Source organism: Callithrix jacchus, chromosome 17, assembly GCF_049354715.1.
Source record: "Callithrix jacchus isolate 240 chromosome 17, calJac240_pri, whole genome shotgun sequence".
Taxonomy (NCBI): Eukaryota; Metazoa; Chordata; class Mammalia; order Primates; family Cebidae; genus Callithrix; species Callithrix jacchus.
Window position 1 is genome coordinate 6,466,644 of NC_133518.1, and position 22,667 is coordinate 6,489,310.

The window sequence follows — 22,667 nt, forward strand, 5'->3', positions numbered from 1 at the left end:
TATTTTGAGTAGATTTTTGTATTTGGTAAGATAACGGTCTAGATTTATTCTTGACCGTTTATTATGTATGTGTTGTGTTGTCCTAGCACAGTTTATTGAAGAGACTGTCTGTTCCAAAGGTGTGTTTTTGGTGCCTTTGCTAAAAATGAGTTGACTTTAAATGCATGAATTTATTTCTGAGTTCTCTATGTCTGTGTGTCTGTCTGTCTCTCCCTTGCCACTTTTATGGCCAGTACCATGCTGTTTTTGTTACTAAAGATTTATAATACATTTTAAAATCAGGTATTGTGATGTTTCCAGTTTTTTTCTTTTTGTTCATGATTCTTTTATCTATCTGAGATATTTTGCATTTCTATGTGAATTTTAGGATTTTTTTTCTGTTTCCATGAAGAATGTCTTTTGTAATTTCACATGAATTGCATTGATTCTGCAGATCACATTGGGTGATAGATATTTTAATGTTCTAGTGCTTGGACATGGGCGATCTTTCCAACGTGTCTGTTTTGATATCTTGTCTCTTTTATCATTTTCATTGTGGGATCTTCCAAATTTTTTGTTGTGTTTAGGTATCTTTTTTGGGTGGTAGAAGTAATGAAACAGCTTTCTTGAATTACGAAGGAACGTTGAATTTTATTTTTTTCAGCATTACTGAAATGATGATATATTTTTTCTTGATTTGCTGAATGTGGTGTGGCACATTTACTTATTTGGGTTTATTGAATTGCCCTCATATTTCTCAGATGAATCCCTCTAAATCGTGGCAGATGATCTGCTTATTGTCTTGTCAAATGCAATGTTCAAATAGTTGGTTGAGGATTTTTTGCATCTGTGTTTATCAGGGATATTTGCCTGTGGTTTGCTTTTTTGTGTTGTGTTTTGGTCTGGTTTTTGTACCAGGGCTGGCCTCATAGGACAAGTTTGGAAGTGTTCCTTCCTCTTTATTTTTGGGGGAATATTTTGAGTATATTTGGTATTAGCTCTTTTAAAAATGTTTCATTGAATTCAGTAGTAAAACCATGATTCTTGTGCTTTTCTTTGATGGGAGACTTTTTATTACTACTTTAGTTGCATTACCCATAATTAGTCTGTTCTGTTTCTTATTTTTCTATTATTCTCTCCACACCAACCAAGGGAAGCAGTGGAGGCCCCAGCAAGTGGCCACACTAGCTGCTGCCCTTCTCTCTAGCCACTGACACATCTGGTTTATCTCAGTATCCCCAGGTGTCATGTGGGGGGCAGAGTGTAGCCTTCCCTGACCTAGGAATGCACCAACACAGGGCTCCAGGGTGAACCCAGAGTTGGGGCTGCAGCTAGAACTTCAGGGAAGGAGAGGACCCTGACCTCTTACTTCCTGGTTCCGGTGGTGAGGTTCCAGGAGTGTGGCCAGAGTGGGCCCACTCAATGTTGTGTAATAACAGGACAGAGAATACAGCAGCCTTTAACACTTCACATGAAAATGTGGCATAAGAACCACTGATCAATCCAGTCTTGGTCAGAAAGGCATTGCCATTGTTGAGAGAGCCACTGTCTGAGTGCCTGTAGCTATGTATGTATGAAATATATACATATATATAATGCTGTTTGGCTTATGGTGTCTAAAATATTTACCATCTAACATGTCATAAGAAATGTTTGCCTCTCCCAGTGCTACCTGCTTATGATTGTGCATGACCCTGTAAAGATTTAACCACTTTTAATAACAATAAACAATATTAGCTACCATTTACTGAGGCTCAGAAAGGTTTAGTAACTTGCCTAAGGTCACACAGCTAGTAAGTGGCATAGTGGGATCTTGCAGTGACAGTTTGGAGGGAGAGGAGAATAAGTGATACACTTGATTACTGACATGCAGATGCAGGTGGCCCCCTGGACTTCAGCTTCTCCAGGTCTGTGCATAACTCCAAAACTGCCAGGCAGCTCTGTGACCCCAATATCTCCTCTTGAGGTTGCTCTGGGATGGCTGCCAAAGTTTCTTTTTAATAAAAATCCTCATGAGAACACTGTGACCAGAGCTTCTATGTTTCTGGCATTTTCCTTCCCATGGGGCCGCCCAGCCTCAGCCGTTCTTTTGTAACTTGGCTAACTCCATTCTGGTTTCCTCCTAGACTTTACCTTGTGGGTTCACAGGGGAGACTACTATTGCTAAACCCTGCTGAGCGTCGTTTCTGGTGGGCAGAGTTGACAAGCCACCTGCTTCTTCACTACTCCTGACTCATCTCTGCAGAGCAGACACACCTCACTTTTTGGGCATCACTGAAGAATGTTCTGGTAAGTACGTTTCTCAGGAATCAAAGCTTAGTGCTCAGAACACTCAACTTTAGAAATTTGGAATTATTTTGCACATTAAATCTTTTTTTTTTTGTAAAAGATGGAGTCTTACTCTTACTGCCAAGGCTGGAGTGCAGTGGCACAATCTCAGCTCACTGCAACCTCTGCCTCCCGGCTTCAAGCAATTTTCTTGTGCTAGCCTCCTGAGTAGCTGGGATTACAGGTGCCTGCCACCACACCCAGCTAAGTTTTACATTTTCCGTAAAGACAGAGTTTCACCATGTTGGTCAGGCTGGTCTTGAACTCCTGAGCTCAGGTGATCCACCTGCCTCAGTTTCCCAAATTGCTGGGTCTGTGCTATGGCCAGGTCCAAGACAGGACCCAACCAAGTCTAGGGTGACAGCCAGGGCAGGGTCAAACCTAGGGTGTGGCCTATACAGAGACAAGGCAGGCAGAGCAGGGCCAGGGTGATGCCAAGGCAAGGGAAAGGACAGAGAATGGCCAGGGCAGTGCCAGAACAAGGGTAAGGACAGTGCAGCTTCATGGCATGGCAAGAGTCCAGGGAAATGATCAGGGCCATAGCAGCACTGGCAACAGGGCTCGGTCTAGGACAGTGACAGCCAGGGTCAGGGCCAGAGTAGTGCAAGACCAGGGTAATTCCAGGCATTTCAGGGTCAGGACAGGATCAGGACCAGTACAGAACCAGGTAATGCCTTAAGCAGGGAAAGACCAGGGATGGGTCTAGGTTAGGGTCAGGTCAGGGCCATAACAGAGGGGCAAGGCTAGGGAAGGACCTGAGCAGGATAAGGGCCAGGGCCAGGGCTGTGACAGAGCAGGGTCATGGTGCAGCAGGGACAGAGCTGGTTCATAGACAGGACAGGACCAATGTCAAGGTAGAGCCAGGCTAGTGCCAGCTAGTACCAGGGCTGAGAAGGGTCAAGGCATATCGAGGGCAGGACCAGGACCAGGAAAGAGCCAGGAAAGTGTAGGGCAGGGCATTGGTATAACTGGGCTGTTGCAGGACCATTTCAGTGCCAAGACAGGGCAGAGCAGGGCAGGATGATGGTAGAGCCGGGACAGGGACAATCCAAGGCTGAACCAGGTCACTTCAGTGCCTGGATACCTCCAAGTCCAGTTCATGACAGGGCAGGTCCAGGGTAATACCAGGCCAAAGTATAGGACTAGGGTCAGGTCCAGAGCAGGGCCTAGTTAAGGCTAGGTTAAGGGACAATGGCAGGGTCTGGGGGCTGAGGACAGAGACAGGACATGTCAGGGAAGGGTGGTTTAAGACAAGGGCTATACTAGTACAAACCAGGCCTAGGGCCTTGGCAGAGTCATGACAGGTCCTTGGAAGGACCAGAGACCAGGGAAGGGTCAAGGTCAGGATAAGGGCAGTGATAGGGTCAGGGATATGGCAATGACGGGGCAGAACCATGGTGGGGCAGGTCCAGAGGAAGTCCATAGAGAGGGTAGAGAAAAGCCAAGGCAGGGTTAGGGCAGGTATAGGGAGGGACCAGGGCCAGGACATAACCAGGGAAGGGTAGGCCAGGAAAATTACATGACTAGGCTAATGCAGGACCAGGTCAGTCCTGGGAGAGAGCAGAGCAGGCAAGGCCATGGTGGGGACAGGGCAGGGATGGGCCATGGCAATGACAGGACCCATCAGGCACATGACATGTCCAAGTCTAGGTCATGGTCAGAACAGGACCAGGACTATGACCTCTGACAGCCTGGGGTCATGTCAGGACCAAGGTTGGGACAAAAATCAGGGTCAGATGAAGGCACGGCCAGCCCAGGTCCAGGGAAGAGGCAGTGCATGCTGGGGCTGGGCCAGTGTAGCACAGGGCCAAAGAAAGGCCAGGGTAGGACAGGGACAAGTCAGGGTCAGGGCTATGGCAGGACTGGTGGCAGGGTCAGAGCCATGGTAGGACCAGACACAGGGCCAGAGCAGGTCCTGGACATGGATGGGGTTGGGCAGGGCAGGGCCAGAGTAGTGCAGTGCCCAGTCAGAGTTGGGTCAGGGCAGGATAGGGCCTGGGCAGAGCAGTAGTAAGGTAGCACAGGGTATTGCCAAAAGCAGGGCATGGTCATAGCAGGGGCAGGCCTAGGAACAGGGCCAGGGTATGGTGGGGCAAATACAGGCCCAGGTTAGAGGATGACAGAGTAGAGCCAAGGCAAGGCCAGGGAGAAGGCACACTCAGGGCCAGGGTCAGGCCAATGCAGAGAGGGCCGATGAAGGGTCAGTGTGGGGTGAGGGCAAGACCAGGACATGGTGGGGCAAGGAAGAGCAAGGGAAGGGCCAGGGTCCAGACCAGGGCAGGCTCAGGATCTGGATAAGGACAGAGTAGCACCATTGCAGGGAAGGGCAAGACAGGGCTAGAGCCTGACCATAGAGAGGGCAGGGCAAAAGCCAAGTCAGGGTCAGGGCAAATCCAGGAAGGGGCTAGGGCAGGCCAGAAACAGGGCACAACCAGTGTAGGGTAAGACAGGGTAATGCCATGACTGGGCCATGGCAGTGCCAGGAAAGGGCAGTATATGCAGGGACCTGATAGACTAGGGCAGAGACAGGTCCAGGAATGGCTGGGACAAATCAGGCTCAGGACATGTCCACGTCCAGGTCAGGGCCAGAACAGGACCAGGACAGTGACCACTGGCAGGCTGGGTGCCATGACAGGACCAGAGTCAGCAGGAGCAGCAGGGCCAGAATCAAACCATGGCAAGCACAAGTCCAGGGAAGGTACAGGGTAGCACATGGCCAAGACAAGGATAGGGTAGGGCCAGGGAAGTGGGTACAGCAATGCCTAGTCAGGACTGGACGAGGGTAAACTGGGGCTGGGTCATGGCTAGGGAATAAACAAGGGCAGGGTCATAGCTAGGGACACGATGGGGCCAGGAGAGGTCAAGACATGGGGAAAAACCAGAGCAATGCCGGGGACATGGCAGGGTCAGACCTTGAGAAAAGGTAAGGTTAGACAAGCTCAGGGCCTAGGCAAGCCAGGGCTAAGGTAGCACAGAAGCAAAGCAAGGCAGACAGTGTAGGGTGAGGACAGTGTCAGGGTATGGCAGGGCAGCGACAGAGATACCCAGGGCTGCTACATGGACAGCAGGGCCCACAGCAAGGCAGTGTCAGGGAGGGGCTAAGACAAGGGCAGGGCCAGGTCAGAATTACAGCCAGGGTAGTGTAAGACCAGGGCTGGATATGGCCAGTGTACGGAGGCCCATGTCAGGCTAGGATAGGCTAAGAGCAATGTCAGGGTTGAGGCAAGACTAGGATAGCACAGGACCAAGGTAAGGTCAGAGAAGGGCAGGGCCCAGGCAGAACCAGGAAATGGCAGGGCCAGCATAGCAGAGAGACAAGGAAAGGCTAGGGCAGGTAGTGGCCAGGGCAGGGCCAGAAGCAAAGTAAGAATGACAGGCATGAATGAATGAAAGGGCAGGACCAGGCCAAGTTAGAGTCAGGGCTATGGCAGGGCGAGGACCATGGGCAAGTCAGGGCCCAAACAGTATTAGGGTTAGAGCAGCACACTGGCATGGGAATTGTAGGGCAGGGCACTAGGGAGTACAGTGCCCAGTTGGCTGTGCTAGGGCAGGACCTGGGTGGGTCATGGTCAGGGAAAAACCAGGGACAGGGTCACAGCCAGGGACATGATAGGACCAAGATTAGGGCCAAAAGCAGTGCAGAATCAAGGCCAAGGCAGGAACGTGGCAGTACCAGGGCTTGGCACAGGATAAGGTCAGGATGAACTGGGGGCCAGGTCAGGGCAGAACTAGGGTAGTGCAGAGCCAAGAGAAGGCAAAATCAGTATAAAGCAAAGACAGTGCCCAGGGATGGCAGGGCAGGGACAGGGAATACCAGGGTTCGGAAATGGACAGGAGAGGACCCACAACAAGTCAGGGCCAGAAAGGGGCCATGACAAGGGAAAGGGCAGAGAATGGCCAAGAAAAAGGCAGGGCCATGGAAAGGTGAAGGCAACGGGTGGGGAGGGCCAGGGAAAAGTCCATGGCTGAGGCAGGACTAGGACAAGGCAAAGGCAGGTCCTGGGAAGGGTAGAGCCCGGACATTGCCAGGTTCGAACCACGGTATGGCAGGGCCAGATCAGGGTCAGCTCTATGGCATAAACAGAGCAGGGTCAGCTCCGTACTGTAGCCAGGGAAGGTCCAGGGACAATGCAGGGATAAAGAGGGTTCGGGGTGATTTGTATTTTGCTATAGCCCCCTAATTTTAGTAATACTGCCACAAGTACTATTGAGCCAGCAATAGGGGCTTCTACATGGCCTTTGGGAAGTCATGGGTGAAGTCTGTATAGACATATTTTGACTATGGAAGCCATCATATATGACAACAATGTGGTGTTATTAGTTCAAGAACATAATAATTCTTGGGTTATATTTGTTATTGTTTAGTATATTTAGTGATGAGATGTTTTGGATATATAGGAATGTAATAAGTAAGGGGAGGGATCCCCTAGTATATGAAATAAGAAATATGAGCTTCCATTAAGACATTCTGGCTGATACCCTCAGCGGGTAGTGATGATTAGAATGGGTATTAATGTAGCTTCAAATAGAATATAAAATATAATTAGGTCTGTGGCTGTGAATGCTATAATTAGAAAAATTTGTAGAAGAATTAGTGTGGAAATATAGAGCTATTTGTGGGAAAGCATCAGTGGCTACGTGATGTTGAGTAGCTAGAATTATAAGGGGTAGTAATCAGCTGTTAAAATTAGAAGAGGGGATGTTAATGGGTCTGAAAGGAAAGTCAGTGAGAGGCTGCGTGGGTTGTTGGGTTGGCAAAAGCGTAATAGTGCAAAGAGGCTAATAAATAAGCTATGGGTGGCTGTGTTGATTCAGGTTGTTATTTTTTGAAAGTTATGTTGCTGGTAGTAGTATGATATCCCAAATTTTGGGGATAATATTTTTTATATTTTTAAATTATTTTTTAGGGTGTACAGAATATAACTTTTTTTATTGTTCCATTATACAATTTTACCTTTCTTTGGAATCTCCAATTCTCATAGTGGCAGAAAATTAGTCATGGTCATTTCTTGGTAAATTCAGGCATTTTACATTTAAGCTTAGTTAATTAAGAATTGTTCTTTTTCCTTAGCCTGGCTCCTAGGCTTGGGGATATACTTTATATCTCAGTCTCAGGGAGAGGTGTCTGCTCCCCAGACCTCCAGGTGGAAGTGTGTCACTGCCGCTTCTGCACCTGCATCCCCAAACTTTATCTGGAGAATTCAATAATAGGCTCTCATACTTCTTTACATCTAACCCCTAAGTAGGATACAGGGATATTCCTTCTTGGAGACCATGACTGCTTTTATCATTACTTCCGCCCCATTTCACCTCTTCCCTCAACTCAGCTTTATCTAGTCTGGGGTTGGAAAGAGTGTGAAAAAAACTGATTGAGCCAATATACTATTTGTTCAATTTTTGGATCTTATGTCTGGGTTGAGAACTCTTGTCTTAAAACTCAAGAATTTGGCATATTTCTTCACTGATTCCACTGTGACAGCTTCCCTAAACAATGGATATCTTGCATCTATTCCCCCAAATGGTAATTGGAGGAGGAATCCAGAGAAAAGGGAGTGTGGGATGGGGAAACCATAATTGGTGAACCCTCACATATTATCCCAGCTATATAAGAGATAGAGGATGTGAGAAAGATAAACCAAATACTAGCAGAGTTCACACCCAGGGCATAAGACGAAGAGAAGAAGGAAAAAGATTTTGGTTTTACATCTTTCCACATTGCCTAATTTGTTTTTACAATAAACATGTATTTTTTGGAAATGAATTTAATTAGTCTAAAGATTAGTGAAATGGTGAAATGGCTCACATCTGTAATCTCAGCTCTTTGGAAGGCTAAGGGTGAAGGATTGCTTGAGCCCAGGAGGTTGAGACCAGCCTGCGTAACATAATGAGATCCCACCTCTACAATACATTTAACAATTAGCCAGGCGTGGTGGTGTGCACCTGTAGTTTAAGTTCTGCACACGGCTTAGGCCGTATGTGTTGGAAATTGTGACTAGTAGGGCTATGCCTACTGCAGCTTCACATACAGCAAATACTAGAAGGACAGTAGGTATTAGGAACTCAAACTCAGTAGTTTGAGTTCTTTGTTTTGTGTATTAACCCCTTTCCTGAAGCATAGTTTGCAGATACTTCCATATTCTGGATTGTTTCCTCATTCTTCTGATTGCTTCCTCTACTTCACAGAAGTTTCTAATTTGAATGTAATTGCATTTTGTTCTTTTTGCTTTTGTTGCTTGTGCTTTTGATGTCTATTTGAAAATCCCTTGTCCTAACGAATTTCATGAAGCATTTAAGCTGTTTTCTTCTCTAGTAGTTTCATAGTTTCAGGTCCTACATTTAAATCTTTATTTTGAGTAGGTTTTTGTATTTGATAAGATAACGTTCTAGATTTATTCTTGTACATGTGGGTGTTGTGTTTTCCTAGTAGTTTATTGAAGAGATTGTCTTTTCCAAAGGTGTGTTCTTCGTGCCTTTGTTAAAAATGAGTTTCCTGTAAAGGCATTAATTTATTTCTGAGTTCTCTATTCTGTTTCATTTGTGTATGTCTGTCTGTCATTCTTCTATGTCTGTCTGTCTCTCTCTGTCTCTCACTTGCACCTTTTTTGGCCAGTATTATGCTGTATTTGTTACTATAGATTTGTAATATATTTTGAAATCACGTATTTTGATGCTTCTAGCTTTTTTCTTTATATTCATGATTCTTTTGTCTATCTGAAGTATTTTGGATGTCTGTGAATTTTAGGATGCTTTTTTTTCTATTTCTATGAAGAATACCTTTTGTAATTTCATGTGGATTGCATTGATTCTGTAGATCTCACTGGGTAATGTATACATTCTTCATAGTGCTTGGACATGGGATATATTTCCATTTACATGTGCCTGCTTTAATACTTTCATCTGATTTATAGCTTTTGTTGTGGGATCTTCCAACTTTCCGGTTATCCCTAGGTATCTTTTTTTGGTGGCGGCAGCAGTGAAATAGCTTTTTGAATTTTTATTATGAAGGACTGTTGAATTTTACGTTTTTCAGCATCTACTGAAATGATTATATGGTTTTTTTGATTTGCTGAATGTGATGTAGCATATTTATGTATCTGTGTTTATTCAATCATTCTCCTGTTTCTCAGATGAATCGCACTTCATCATGGCAGATGATCCTTTTATTGTCTTGTCAAATGCAGTTTTCATGTATTTTGTTGAGGATTTTTTGTATCTGTGTTCATCAGGTTTATTTGCCTTTTTCTTTTTTGTGTCTTGTTTTGGTCTGATTTTTGTACCAGAATAGTGCTGGCGTCATAAAACAAGTTTTTGACATATTCCTTCCTCTTCATTTTTGGGGAAATATTTTGAATAAAATTGGTATTAGCTCTTTTAAAAATGTTTCATTGAATTCATCAGTAAAACCATGATTCTTGTGTTTTTCTTTGACAGGAGACTTTTCATTACTATGTAAATTGCATTACCCATAACTGGTCTATTCAGGTTTCTTATCTTTCTATCATTCTATCCACACTGGCCCAGGGATGCAGGGGAGTCCCCAGCGAGTGGCCACACTAGCTGTTGCCTTTCTCTCTGGCCACTGAAACATTTGGTTCATTTCGGCATCCCTGGGTGTTCTAAGCGGGGGGGCACAGTGTAACCCACACTGGCCTGGGAGTGCACAAACACGACCCCTGGGTGAGCCCAGAGCTGGGGCTGTAGCTAGAACTTCAGGGCAAGAGAGGCCCCTGGCCTCTCACTTCCTGATCCCGGTCCTGAGGTTTCAGGAGTGGGACCAGAGTGGGCTCACTCAGTGTTGTGTAATGACAGGACAGAGAAGGCAGCAGCCTTTGACACTTCACATGAAAATGTCACATGAGAAGGACCACTGATCAATCCAGTCTTGGCCAGAAAGTCATTGCCATTGGCGAAAGAGCCCGTGTCTGAGTACTTGTAGCTGTGTATGTATGAACTATATACATGTATATATGTAATGCTTGTTGGCTTACAGTGTCTAAATATTTATCATCTAATGCGTCAGAAGAAATGTTTGCCTTTCCCAGTTCTAACTGATAATGGCCATGTGTGACCCTATAAAAATGTAACCATTTTTGATAACAATAAACAATAATATTAGCTGCCATTTACAGAGGCGCAGAAACATTAAGTAACTTGCCTAAGGTCACACAGCTAGTAAGTGGCAGAGCAGGATCTTACAGTGACAGTTTGGAGGGAAGAGGAGAATAAGTGATGGAGTTGATTCCAGCCATGCAGATGCAGGTGGCACCCTGGACTTCAGCTTCTCCAGGGCTGGGCTTAACTCCAGAACTGCCAGGCAGCTGTGTCACCCCATCTCTCATGAGCTTGCTCTGGGATGGCTGCCAAAGCTACTTTTTAATTACAATCCACTTGAGAACACTGGTCAGAAGCTTCTGTCTCCCTGGCATTTTCCTTCCTGTGGGGCCTCCCAACCTCAGGAGTTCCTCTGTAACATGGCTAACTCCCCTCTTGTTTCCTCCTAGACTTTACCTTTTGGGTTCAGAGGGGAGACTGCTGTTGCTAAGCCCTGCTGAGCATCATTTCTGGTGTGGCAGAGTTGACAAGCCACCTGCTTCTTGACTACTCCTGACTCATCTCTGCAGAGCAGACACACCTCACTTCTTGGACATCACTGAAGAATGTTCTGGTAAGTAAATTTTTCAGGATTCAAAGCTTACTGCTCAGAACACTCAGCTTTAGAAACCTGGAACTATTTTGCCCGTTAAAATCTGGGCTCACTGCAACCTCTGCCTCCCGGGTTCAAGCAGTTTTCTTGTGCTAGCCTCCTGAGTAGCTGGGATTACAGGTGCCTGCCACCACGCCCAGCTACATTTTATATTTTCAGTAAAGATAGAGTTTCACAGCATTGATCAGGCTGGTCATGAATTTGTGACCTCAAGTGATCCGTCTGCATCAGCATCCCAAAGTGCTGGGTCTGTGCTGTGGTCAGGTCCATGACAGGGCCCAGCCAACTCTTGAGTGATGGCCAGGGTAGGGTCAAACCTAGGGTAGGACCAAGGCAGAGGCAGGACCAGGATGGTACCAAGACCAAGGAAAGGACAGGGAATGGCCAGAGTAGGGACAGGACAGGGGCAAGGATAGGGCTGGTTCATGGCATGGCCAGGGTCTGGGGACAGGGTCAGGACCATAGCATCACCAGCAACTGGGCTGCAGCTAGGGCAGTAACAGTGCCAGAGTCAGGCCCAGAGCAGTGCAAGGCCAGGGTAATGCCAGACATTTCAGGGTCAGACAGGATCAGGACCAGGGAAGAACCAGGGTAAGACCTCAAGCAGGGCAGGACCAGGACCAGGATGTAGGTTATTGCCAGGGTGGGGCCGTAACAGAGGGGCAAGTCTAAGGAAGGTCCTGAGTAGGTTAAGGATCAGGACCAGGGTGGGGGAAGGGCCAGGACTGTGACAAGGTAGGGTCATGGCAGGGCATGGCCAGAGCTGGTTCATAGAGAAGGCAGGGACAGTGCTAAGGTAGGGCCAGGGCTGAGGAAAGGACAGTGAAAATCAAGTGTGGGACCAGGGCCATGCACAGGCAAGGCAGGGTAGGTCAGGGCATTGGTACGACTGGGATGTTGCAGTGTCATTTCAGTGCCATGACAGGGCAGAACAGGGAAGGACGATGGTAGGGCCAAAGTAGGGACAAGCCAAGGCTGGTCCAGGTCAATTCAGGGCCAGGATACCTCCAAGTCCAGTACAGGACCATGGCAGATTCAGGGTTATTGCAAGCCAAAGTGTAGGACCAGGTCTGGGCTAGGGCCAGGTCCCGTGTGGGGCCTAGTCAAAGCTAGGTTAAGGGTCAAGGTAGGGCCAGGTCAGGGTCTAAGCCAGAGTAGGTCAAGGGCAGAGCTAGGGCAGGGTGAAGACACAGCCAGGGCACAGCAGGGAAGGGTGGGTCAAGACAAGGGCTATACCAGTACAGAGCAGGACCAGGTCCTTGGCATGGACCAGGAAGGGTCAGGGTCAGGCCTGGATAAGAGCAGGGTTATGGTCAGGGATATGGCAGGGACAGGGAAGGACCATGGTAGGGCAGATCCAGAGCCAGTCCATACAGAGTAGAGAAAAAGTCAAGGTCGGGTGAGGACAGGTCCAGCAGGGATGAGGTCCAGGGCACAACCATGGTAGGATAGGCCAGGGCAATGACACTACTGGACCATGGCATGGCCAGGTCAGTCTTGGGAGAGAGCAGAACAGGCAAGGATGTGGTGGAGACAGAGCAGAGAAGGACCAAGTCAAGGATGGGACAAATCAGGCCCATGGCATGTCCAAGTACAGGTCACAGCTAGAACAGGACAAGGATCATGAGCACTGGCAAGCCTGGGGTCATGTCAGGACCAAGGTCAGGACAAAAGGCAGGGTCACAGTGAAGGCATGGCCAGCCCAGGTCAAGGTAAGGGGTAGGGCCTGCTAGGGCCAGTGTAGTACAGGGACAAGGAAAGGGCAGGGCAGATAGGGGTCAGAGTAGAGGCAGGGACAGGGAAGGCCAAGGGTAAGGAAAAGGCCAAAGAAGTGCCAGAGAAAAAGCAAGCCAGGGAGGGTTGAAGGCAAGAATGGCCAGTTCAGAACCTGAGTCAGAGGAGGCCAAAGGCAGGGCCAGGACTGAGGAAGACCAGAGTAGGGAGGGACACATCAAGCCAGGGTAGGGCTAGGGCAAGGTTAGGGACAAGTTAGGACTAAAATAGCACAGGACTAAGGCAGGGCTAGTGCCAGGACAGAACCACAGAATGACAGGGCCAGGTCAGGGTCAATTCAATGGCATGGGCAGCGTCAGCACATTGCTATGGGCAGGGCAGGTAAATGCAGAGCCAAGGAGGGGCCAGGGTTAAAGCAGACATAGGGTGGGTCTAGTGTCAAGGCACAGTAATTGCAGGGCGTGTATGTTGCCAGGGCCAGTTTAGGGACAGGTCAAGGTTGGGTGAGGGACAGGGCCAGATCAGGGCAGGACCAGTTAGGGTACAGGGCAAGAGCCGATCCAGAGCAGAACCAGGACCAGGAGAAACCAAAGGTAGGGCCAAGGTAGGGTAGGGCTAGGGCAGAGTAGGACTAAGGTAGCACAGCCTGGCCAAATGCAGGGTAGGACCATAGTAGGGGAAGGATGAGGATCAGGGCAAGGGCAAACACTGTGCCAGGGTATGGTGTGGCCAGTACAGGGCCAGGATAGAGAATGACAGGAGGATGGCTGGAGGAATGGGTAAGATCAGGACCATGGCCACGTGAGGGCCATGACAGAACCAGAGCTGGGTTAGCACCCTCGTATTGGCAGTGCAGGGCAAGGAAAATGGCATTGCCCAGTCAGGACTGTGCTAGGGCAGGAGCAGAGCTTGGATAGGACCAGAACTGTGGCAGGGCAAGACCCAGGGTAGGAAGAGGGTTGGGTCATGGCCAGGAAAAATTCAGGGGCAGGGTAAGAGCCAGGGACATGAAAGGACAAAGATGAGGGCCAGGGCTGAGTAGAAACAGGGCAGAACCAGAAATAGCCAGGAACATGGCACGGCCAGGGCTTAGGCCAGGGCAGGTTCAGGACCAATACAAGGCAGGGCAGGGATAGGGTAGTACAGAGCAAAGGCAGGATAGGGCCAGTGTAGAGCAAGAATGCAGCAAGAGGATGTCAGAGTGTGGTCACAGAAGGCCATGCTGAGAACATGGACCCGGCAGGGCCCACAACAAGACAGGGCCAGAAAGGAGCCAGGACAAGGGCAAGGTCACTGAAGGGCCAAGGAAAAGGCAGGGCCACGGAGGAGCTAAGGTAAGGACAGGGCTATGTGAGAACCAGAGTCAGGGCCAGGGCAAGACAAAGGGAAGGGAGGGCCACAGCAGACCAGAGTAGGGCCAGGGCAAGGTCAAAGCTAACACAGGACTAGGAGAGCACAGGTTTAAGACAGGGCCAGTGAAGGGCAAAGCCATGCCATCACCAGGGCATGGTCAGGTCCATGGCTTGAACAAGGCAGGATCAGTGCCATACCATAACCAGGGAAGGTCCAGGGACAAGACGGGACCAAGATAGACCAGGACCAAGTAAGCCATAAGGTAGATTCAGTGACAGGGCATGGCTGCATCAAGGACAGGGCCAGTCCAAGTCCAGGTTCAGGAAAGGTCTAGAGCATGGATAGAGCCAGTGCAGAACCAGGAAATGACAAAGGCAGGTCCAGGGCAAAGTATGGTTAAGGGTAGGACCAGAGCAAAGCAGGACCAAGGTAGCACACGGCCTGGCCAAATGCAGGGGAGGACCATGGCAGGGGAGGACTAGGAGTAGGGCCAGGGAAAACACTGGGCTCTGGGCATGGCAGGGCCAGGGCAGAGGAGGGCAGTGCAGGGCCAGACTATACCATGGACAGAGTAGGCCTGGGGTTGTCATCCCAGAGCAGGGTGAGGGCAAGTCTGATAAGAAGGCAGGGCCAGAGCCAAGACAGAGCCAGGGAAGCGCAGGACAATTTCAGGGGAAGGGGAAGGTCAGAGCTTGCAGGGGCAGGGTCATGTAGATCAGGGACAGGATAAGGATAGGACCAGGGTCAGGGTCAGGGCCAGGGCCAGGGCCAGGAATATCATAGGTCCAGGGCCAGCTCAGGGCAAGGCAGGGAAGTACCAGAACCAGACCATGGGGCAGGGAAAGTCCCAAGGAAGGACCAGGTAGTACCAGGGCTGAATGACAGCTCCGAGTGCAAGGGCTGAGGAAGGATATGGGAAGGTCCATAGCTGAGCCAGGGTCAGATCGAAGACATGAACAGGGAGGGGTCAGGATCAGGACAGGTCCAGGGCACAACCAGGGAAGGGATAGGCAGGGCAATGGGAGGACCAGACCATGGCAAGGCCAAGTCACCACCGGGACAGGGCAGGACAAGACTGGGGTCACACAGGATAAAGGTAGGGCAAGTCCATTGCAGGGCTGGGGTTTGGACCAGAACCAGAGAAGTGCTGAGGCAGGGCCAGTGCTGGGACCAGGACTAGGAAAAAGGGCAATTTCAGGAACAAGGCAAAGAAAGATCCTCAGGGCCAGAGTCAGGGACATGGCAGGACCAGCAACAGGGCTAGGTACAGACAGTGATAGGACCAGAGTCAGGGCGAGGGCCAGAAGAGCGTGTACTGGGTTAGGGCTCAGGCAAATCAGGGCCAGGGCCAGGCCAGTGTCATGATAAGGCCTTTAGCAGGTCAGGACCAGGACAGGGTTAGTGCCATGGCCAGGTCTAGGACAAGACTGGGGCAGGACCATGATAGGGTCGGCACCATGGCAGGACCAGGGATAGGAGCAAGAGCCAGTGGTCAAGGTCAGGGCTATGGCCAGGTCAGAGTGGCAAGACCAGAAGCAGGGTGAGTGAGGTCAGGACCAGGGTAGAACTAGGATTGTGCAAGGTCAGATGCAGGCCAGAAGCAATGTAAGGTCAGGCTCTAAGACACTGTGGCCATGTCTAGGCTGGGGCCAGGGCCACAGCAGATTCAGAGCCAAGGAGAAAGCAGAAACATGGAGGGTCCAGAGGAGGGCAAGATCAAGGCAGAACCAGAACCAGCAAGAAGCAAAAGCAGGGAGAGGGCAGTGCAAGGCCTGGTTAGGGCCAGTTCCAAAATAGGGCAGGGCTAGGATAGTACAAGGCATAGCAAAAAGCAGGGCAGGGGTCATAGCTGGGGTACAACTAGGAATAGGGCCAGGGTATTCTGGGGCCATTACAGGGCCATAACAGAGGATGACAGTGCAAGGCCAGGGTAAGGAAAATGTAGGGCCGGGGCCAAGGCAGAGAGTGTCAGTACAGGGTCATTTCAGGGTGAGAACAAGACCAGGGAATGAATGGGCAGGGAAGGTCCAGGAGAGACCTGTGGTCCAGGGTCAGGGCCTGGAAAAGGAAAGGGCTAGGGCCAGGGATATGACAAGACCACCAAATCAGGGCAGGGCAAAAGTTAAGACAGGGTCAGGACAGGTCCAGAAAAGGGCCAAGGCCAGAGCACAAACTGTTCAGAGTAAGATAGGGTAATGGCATGACTGGTTCATGGCAGAAACAAGTACAGTGTAGCAGAGGGCCAAGGAAAGGACACTGCAGGATAGGGCCAGGGAAACGTCAGGACCATGACAGTACCAGGGTAAGAAGCAGGACAAGACCAGAGTCAGGACAGTTCCAGGGCCAAGAGAGGGTCAGGAACATGGCAGAACAAGTGACAGGATGAGGGTCCTGGGCAAGTCAGGGCCAGGGTACTGGGTAATGCAGTGCCCAGTCATGGGTCAGCCAGGGCAGAACCAGGACTGGGGTCAGGCTGGAGCCTGGACAGAACCTGAGCTGGGCCATGGCCAGGGAGAAATGAGAGGCAGGGTCACAGCCAGTGTTATGACAGTACCAAGACCAGGACCAGGACAAAGTCAGAAACAGGGAAAACGAGGGACAGGACAGGGAAAATGCAGGACCAGAACTTGGCACAGGTCGTGGTCAGGACCAGCACAAAACCAGGACAGGGAAGGGCAGATATAGGTAGCACAAAGCCAAGACAGGGTAGGGCCAGTGCCAGAGCAGGACTAGAAAAGGGCCAGGCTATGACAGGACAGGCACATGCAAGCCCAGAGTCGTGATATGGACAGAGCAGGGCCCCCAAAAAGACGGTGCCAGAAAGGGGCCAGGACAAGTGCAAGGCCAGAGAAGGGTCAGGGGCCAAGGCAAGAGGAGGGCTAGGTCAGATACAGAGCCTGCACAGGCTGAAGGCAGGGCTAGAGCTAGGCAAGACTAGCATAAGGTCACAGCAAGGTCAGTGCCAAGGCAGGACTGGGATACATAGGGCTAAGGCAGACCAGGGAAGGGTAGAGCCAGGGCAGAACCACAGCAGGGAAGGTTCAAATCCATGGAATGGACAGTGTGTGGCCAGCACCACGTCATAGCCAGGGCAGGTCCAAGGACAATCCTGGGCCAAGAAGCACCAGGGCCAAGCAATCATAGGATGGGTCCAGTGCCAAGGCACAGCCAGTGGGGGCCAGGGTATTGCCAGGGCCACCATTGGCCAGGCCAAGCCTGGGTTGGTGATAGAGCCAGACAGAGGGCAGTGCCAGCAAGTTTCCAAGGTAAGGGCAGGCCCAGAACAGGACCAGGACTAGGCAAAGGTAGAGCCAGGACAGGACACAGCCAGTGTAGGGCCAGGCCAGAGCAGGACTAAGCAGGACTAAGGTAGTACAGGGCATGGCTAAAAGCAGGGGAGGGCCATAGCAGTGGCAGGAATAGGAACAGGGTTAGGCCAAGCAGAGGGCACAGTGTGTGGCCGGAACAGGGCAGAGGAGGTCAGGACAAGGACTAGGTCATGGACAGATTAGTCCTGGGGTCAGCCCTGGGCAAGACCAGGAAAAGTTCAAGAAGGCAGGGCCAGGGCCAAGGCAGAACCAGAGTAGAAAAGGACCAGTGTAAGACCAATGCAGGGTAAAGGTGAGGCCAGAGCACCGAAGGGGTCAGGGCCATGGTGGGTCAGGGCCTGAACAAGGTTAGGGCCAAGCCCCAGAATATTGCAGGACCATGACCAGGACAGAACCAGAGCCAGGTTCTGGCTCTTGAAAGAGTTGTAGGGTTTATGGGATTGGCTTGAAACCAGTTTCTGGAGATTTGAATCCCTTTTTCATTTAAGATTTTACATAGGCTGATTCTTTGCATGTGTAATAAAAATGGAGACAGCTATAAAGTCATTCTAAGTTATTTAATTGTTCAATGGGAAAAACTTTCATTTTGAGAAAGAGGCTTCTCAGACTATGAAGGCTGTCAGTACCTCTGCAGTTGATGAGATGAATGAGCCTGCAGATGAAATAATATCTCATGCAGTGATGCATCGGGGTAGTTGGAGTATCATCCAGGTATTCCAGATAGGCTGAGAAAATGTGGTGGGAAGAAAGTTAAGTTTACACCTACAAATATAATGGTGAAGTGATTTTTAGCATAGGTTTGGTTAAGTGTGTAGCCTGAAAATAGAGGGAGCCAGTGGATTAAGCCTGCTATCATGGCAAACACTGTCCCTATTGATAGGACATAGTGGAAATGGGCTAATATATAATGCGTGTCATGTAAAATAATGTCTAATGATGAATTGGCTGATACAATTCCTGTTAAGCCACGTATTGTGGAGAGAAAGATAAAGTCTAGAGCTCAGAGTGTTGCAGGAGACCATTTAATGTTGCCACCGTGTGATGTGGCCAATCAGCTAAAGACTTTTACTCCGGTAGGGATAATGATACTTACAGTGGTGGAGGAAAAGTATGCTCGTGTATCTGTATCTATTCCTACTGTGAATATGTGGTGATCCCATATGATAAAGCCTAGGAAACCAACTGATATTATGGCTCATATTCTACCTATACCCAGATGGTTCTTTTTTGCTGGTATAGTATGTTACAATAAAAGAAATCATTCCAAAATCTGGTAGGATAAGGATTTAGACTTTGGGGTGCCCAAAGAATCAAAATAAATGTTGGTATAGAATAGGGTCACCTCCACTAGCAGGATCAAAAAAGGTATTATTAAGGTTACAGTTAGTAATATAGTAATATCAGTGGTTGGAACAGGGAGAGAAAGAAGTAGAGTAACTGCTGTAATAAGGATGGATCAGACAAAAAGGGGTGTTTGGTATTGGGTTATGGCTGGAGGTTTTATATTAATAATTATGGTAATAAAATTTATGATTCCTAGGACAGAACAAATACCTGCTAGGTGGAGTGAGAAGATAGTTAAATCTACAGAGGCTCCTGTGTGTGCCAGGCTTCCTGCTGGGGGAGGATAGATTGTTCAGTCGGTTCCAGCACCGGCTTCTAGTACTGAGGACACAAGTAGGAGTAGAAGGGATGTGGGGAGAAGTCAGAAGCTTCTGTTACTTATTTGAAGGAATGCTATATCAGGGCACCGATTACTAGAGGGAAAAGTCAGTTGCCGAAGCCTCCGATCATGATTGGTATTACTATGAAGAAAATTATAATAAGTGTGTGAGTGGTGACAGTAACATTATAGATATGGTGGTCTCCTAGTAGGATTGCTGGCTGGCCTAATTCTGATGGAATTAGGAGGCTTAGGGCTGTGCCTGCTATTGCTGCTCGTGCACTCAGTAATAGATGTAATGTTCTGATATCTTTATGATTAGTTGAAAATAATCAGTAGTTGATGAACATAGGTAGAAAAAGGTAAAATGGCTGAGGAAGCATTCGACTGTAAATCTAAAGACAGGGGAATAGGCCTCTTTTTACCAGTCCGGAGGAGATACTATCATATTGAATTGCAAATTCAAAGCGGCAGCTTCAATCCTGCTGGGACTTCTCCTGCCTTTTTTTTTTCTTATGGCAGGAGAAGCAGATTGAAGCCGGTTGATCAGTTATTTAGCTGTTAACTAAATTTTTGTGCGTTAAAGTCCCATCCATCTAGGAAGGGCTTGGTTTAATGAAAGTAGTTGATTTGCATTCAAGTGATGCAGAGTAAAGTTTTGCAGTCCATAAAATTGATACAGAAATTAAGTATAATTTACTTCCTGAGGGCTTTGAAGGCTCTTAGTTGTGATTAATATTGACAGGGTTATATGTAGAAGGAGAGTGAAAAAAAAAATGATCAGTGGAGGAAGGAACAGTATGGGTTTTATGTTTTCAAATTGTCATTCTATTTTTATGTTGTTGGATGTAGGAAATATTGTTATTGAAATAGAGTAAATTAGGCCTATGTGAAAGTATAGATTTTGTAGAGTTATTATCGCTATAGTAATTGGAATAATTGGGTTATTGTTTTTGTTAACTCTTGTTAGATTTCTTATTTAGGAGAGACTCCTATTAATGGTGGTATGCCTCTTAGGGTTAATAGAATTAGTGCAATAATAGGTATTAATCACATTAGTTTATTTCGGGTGTGGGATAGTGATAGCGTTTTAGTATTCAAGTTTAAGTTAAGTATTATGGATATAGAAGCTGTTAGAATATAGTAGATAAGTAAGTTTAGGGTGGTGATGTTTGGGTCATAGGTTAATACTGCTATTACTCATCCTATATGGGTAATCGAAGCATAGGCTTGGATTTTACATAGTTGTGTTTAAGTCCTCCTCAGCTGCCAGTTATAATGGTTAAAATTGAAATTAATGGGAGGTTATTTGTGTTGATTGATGGAAAGATTTGAAGTTACATGAGATGGGAGGTAGTTTTTGCCATGTGAGGAGAAGTATGGCAGGTATTGGGGGGTCTCTCGGCTTACCTCTGGGAGTCAAAAGTGAAAGGGGGGGCTATTCCTTGTTTTATTGCCAGAGCTATTATTATGGGTGAAAGGTGGTTAATGTGAGGGGTAATTGTTCATTGTCCGGAGGGCATGTTGTTAGAAAGAATAGCTATTTTAAGAATTATGATGTGCTTGCTTGTGTTAGGAAGTTTTGGTGGCTGCTTCTGTGGAGCGGTGGCTTATGTTTTCTATTAGGATCGGCATGATGGCTGATAAATTTATTTCTGAACCTGCGCAGATGAGGAATCAGTGTGAGCATAATACTGTAATGAAAGTTCCTGTAAAGATAGTAAGGGAGATGGTGAGTTGGGCTAGTGGGTTAATTAGTACAGGAAGGATTAAACCAACATTTTGGGGATATGGGCCCAATAAGCTTGTTTAGCTGACCTTACTTTAGTGCATAATACATAGCACGGAAAGTTTTGAATTCTCAGGTGTGGGTTCAATTTCTATAGCCTTAAAAAAAAGAGGATTTAAAACTCTATAATTTACTCTATCAAAGTAACTCTTTTTTTCCGGACACATTTCTTGTGTTTGGGGTGGGATGCTGGACATTAGAATAGGTATTGAGATAGATATCATATGCATAGTGCTAGTGTAAGTGATAAAAAAAATTTTCATAATAAATGTATTAGCTGGTCATAGGAGAACTGAGGATTCATTTAAATTCATAAAAATAGGGTGGTTAAGAGAAGGGTTTGGTGATTAAATTTATTGTGTAAAGTTCTGGTGAAATTATGGTGTGGGGTGCTCCTAGAAAAATAGTGTAGTTAAGGCATTTATTATAATAATATTTATGTATTCCGCTATAAAGGAGAGTGAATGAACCTGCAGCATATTCAGTGTTGAAACCTGAGACGAGTTCTGATTCTCCTTCTGTTAGGACCAAAGGAGCTCGGTTGGTTTCTGCTAATGTGGAGATAAATCATATTATGGCTAGGAGTCAGGGTGGTAGAAGTCAGAAATGTTCTTGTGTTGTAATGAGTGTATATAAAATGTAGGACTGATAATGGAATGATGGCTAGGGTGACTTCATGTGAAATTGTCTGGGTTACAGTCTGTAATGCACCAATTGGTGCACAGTTTGAATTGGGTGCTCATCCGGATCATAGAATGGAATAAATGGCCAGGCTTGATGTGGCTAATATAAATAGAAGGCCTAAGTTGAAATTGATTGGGGGATCTGGTCTGGGGAGAAGAGCTCATAGGAGGGCAATGGAAAGGGCTAAGGTAGGAGCGGTTATGTAAAGGGTTATAGTAGATGTGGAGGGTCATAAAGATTCTTTTATGAAAAGTTTTATTGGCGAATGGTTGAAGTATTGTGTAGGGACCTATGATGTTGGGCCCTTTACATAGTTGTATACAGCCTAGAATTTTTTGTTTGATGAGTGTTAGAAATGCCGATTAGGGCAGGAATACTTAGGAGGAGGAGGTTCATCATGAACTTGGTGTTAAGAAGAGGAACTGAACCTCTGAGTGTAAAGCTTTGAGTCTTATGTGGGTACTGGGCTCTGCCATCTTAATGAACCCTGTTCTCAGGCAGGGAAAATTGTTAGATTGAGATAATATCATCTGTTGGGTTTGGGCACTTTGTAAAGTAGGCTCTATTTCTCTTGTTCATTCATACTGGGAGAAATATTGAATACATAAAAACCGACCTGGGTGTCTCTGGTCTGAACTCACATCATGTGGTACTTAAATCGTTTGAAAAATGAACCTTTAATAGTGGCTGCACCATTGGGATATCCTGATCTAACATTGAGGTGGTCAACCCCATTGTCGATATGAACTCTAGAATAGGATTTTTCTCTTATCCATACGGTAACTTGGTCCGTTGACCAAGTTATTGGGCCAATGTCTGTTAATTTAGTTAGACTAGTGTGGTCTTAGTTTATATTGTTTGGAGGTTACTGTACACCAAGGTCACCCCAACCAAAATTTTTAATGCATGGATGATAAGTTAATGCCTGTATGTTTTTTGAGTGTTGTTTGTGTTAGGAAATTGAAGCTCCATAGGATCTTCTCATCTTATTTGGTCGTATCCGCCTCTTCAGGGATGGATCAGTTTCACTGATGAAAAGTAAGAGACAGTTAGACCCTTGTGTGGCCATTCATACAAGTCCCTATTTGGGGAACAAGTGATTAT

At 47.5% G+C, this 22,667-nt stretch overlaps 1 long non-coding RNA gene across 2 annotated transcripts in view; it reads left to right on the forward strand.

Moving 5' to 3' along the window:
* Positions 1-22,667, forward strand: part of LOC128930938 (uncharacterized) — a 37,534-nt gene that overhangs the window by 1,787 nt on the left and 13,080 nt on the right. For both annotated transcript variants that reach the window (XR_013528361.1, XR_013528362.1), the window contains exons 2-3: positions 2,106-2,268; positions 10,809-10,972. This is a non-coding gene — a long non-coding RNA (uncharacterized LOC128930938). The remainder of the gene's footprint in view (positions 1-2,105; positions 2,269-10,808; positions 10,973-22,667) is intronic.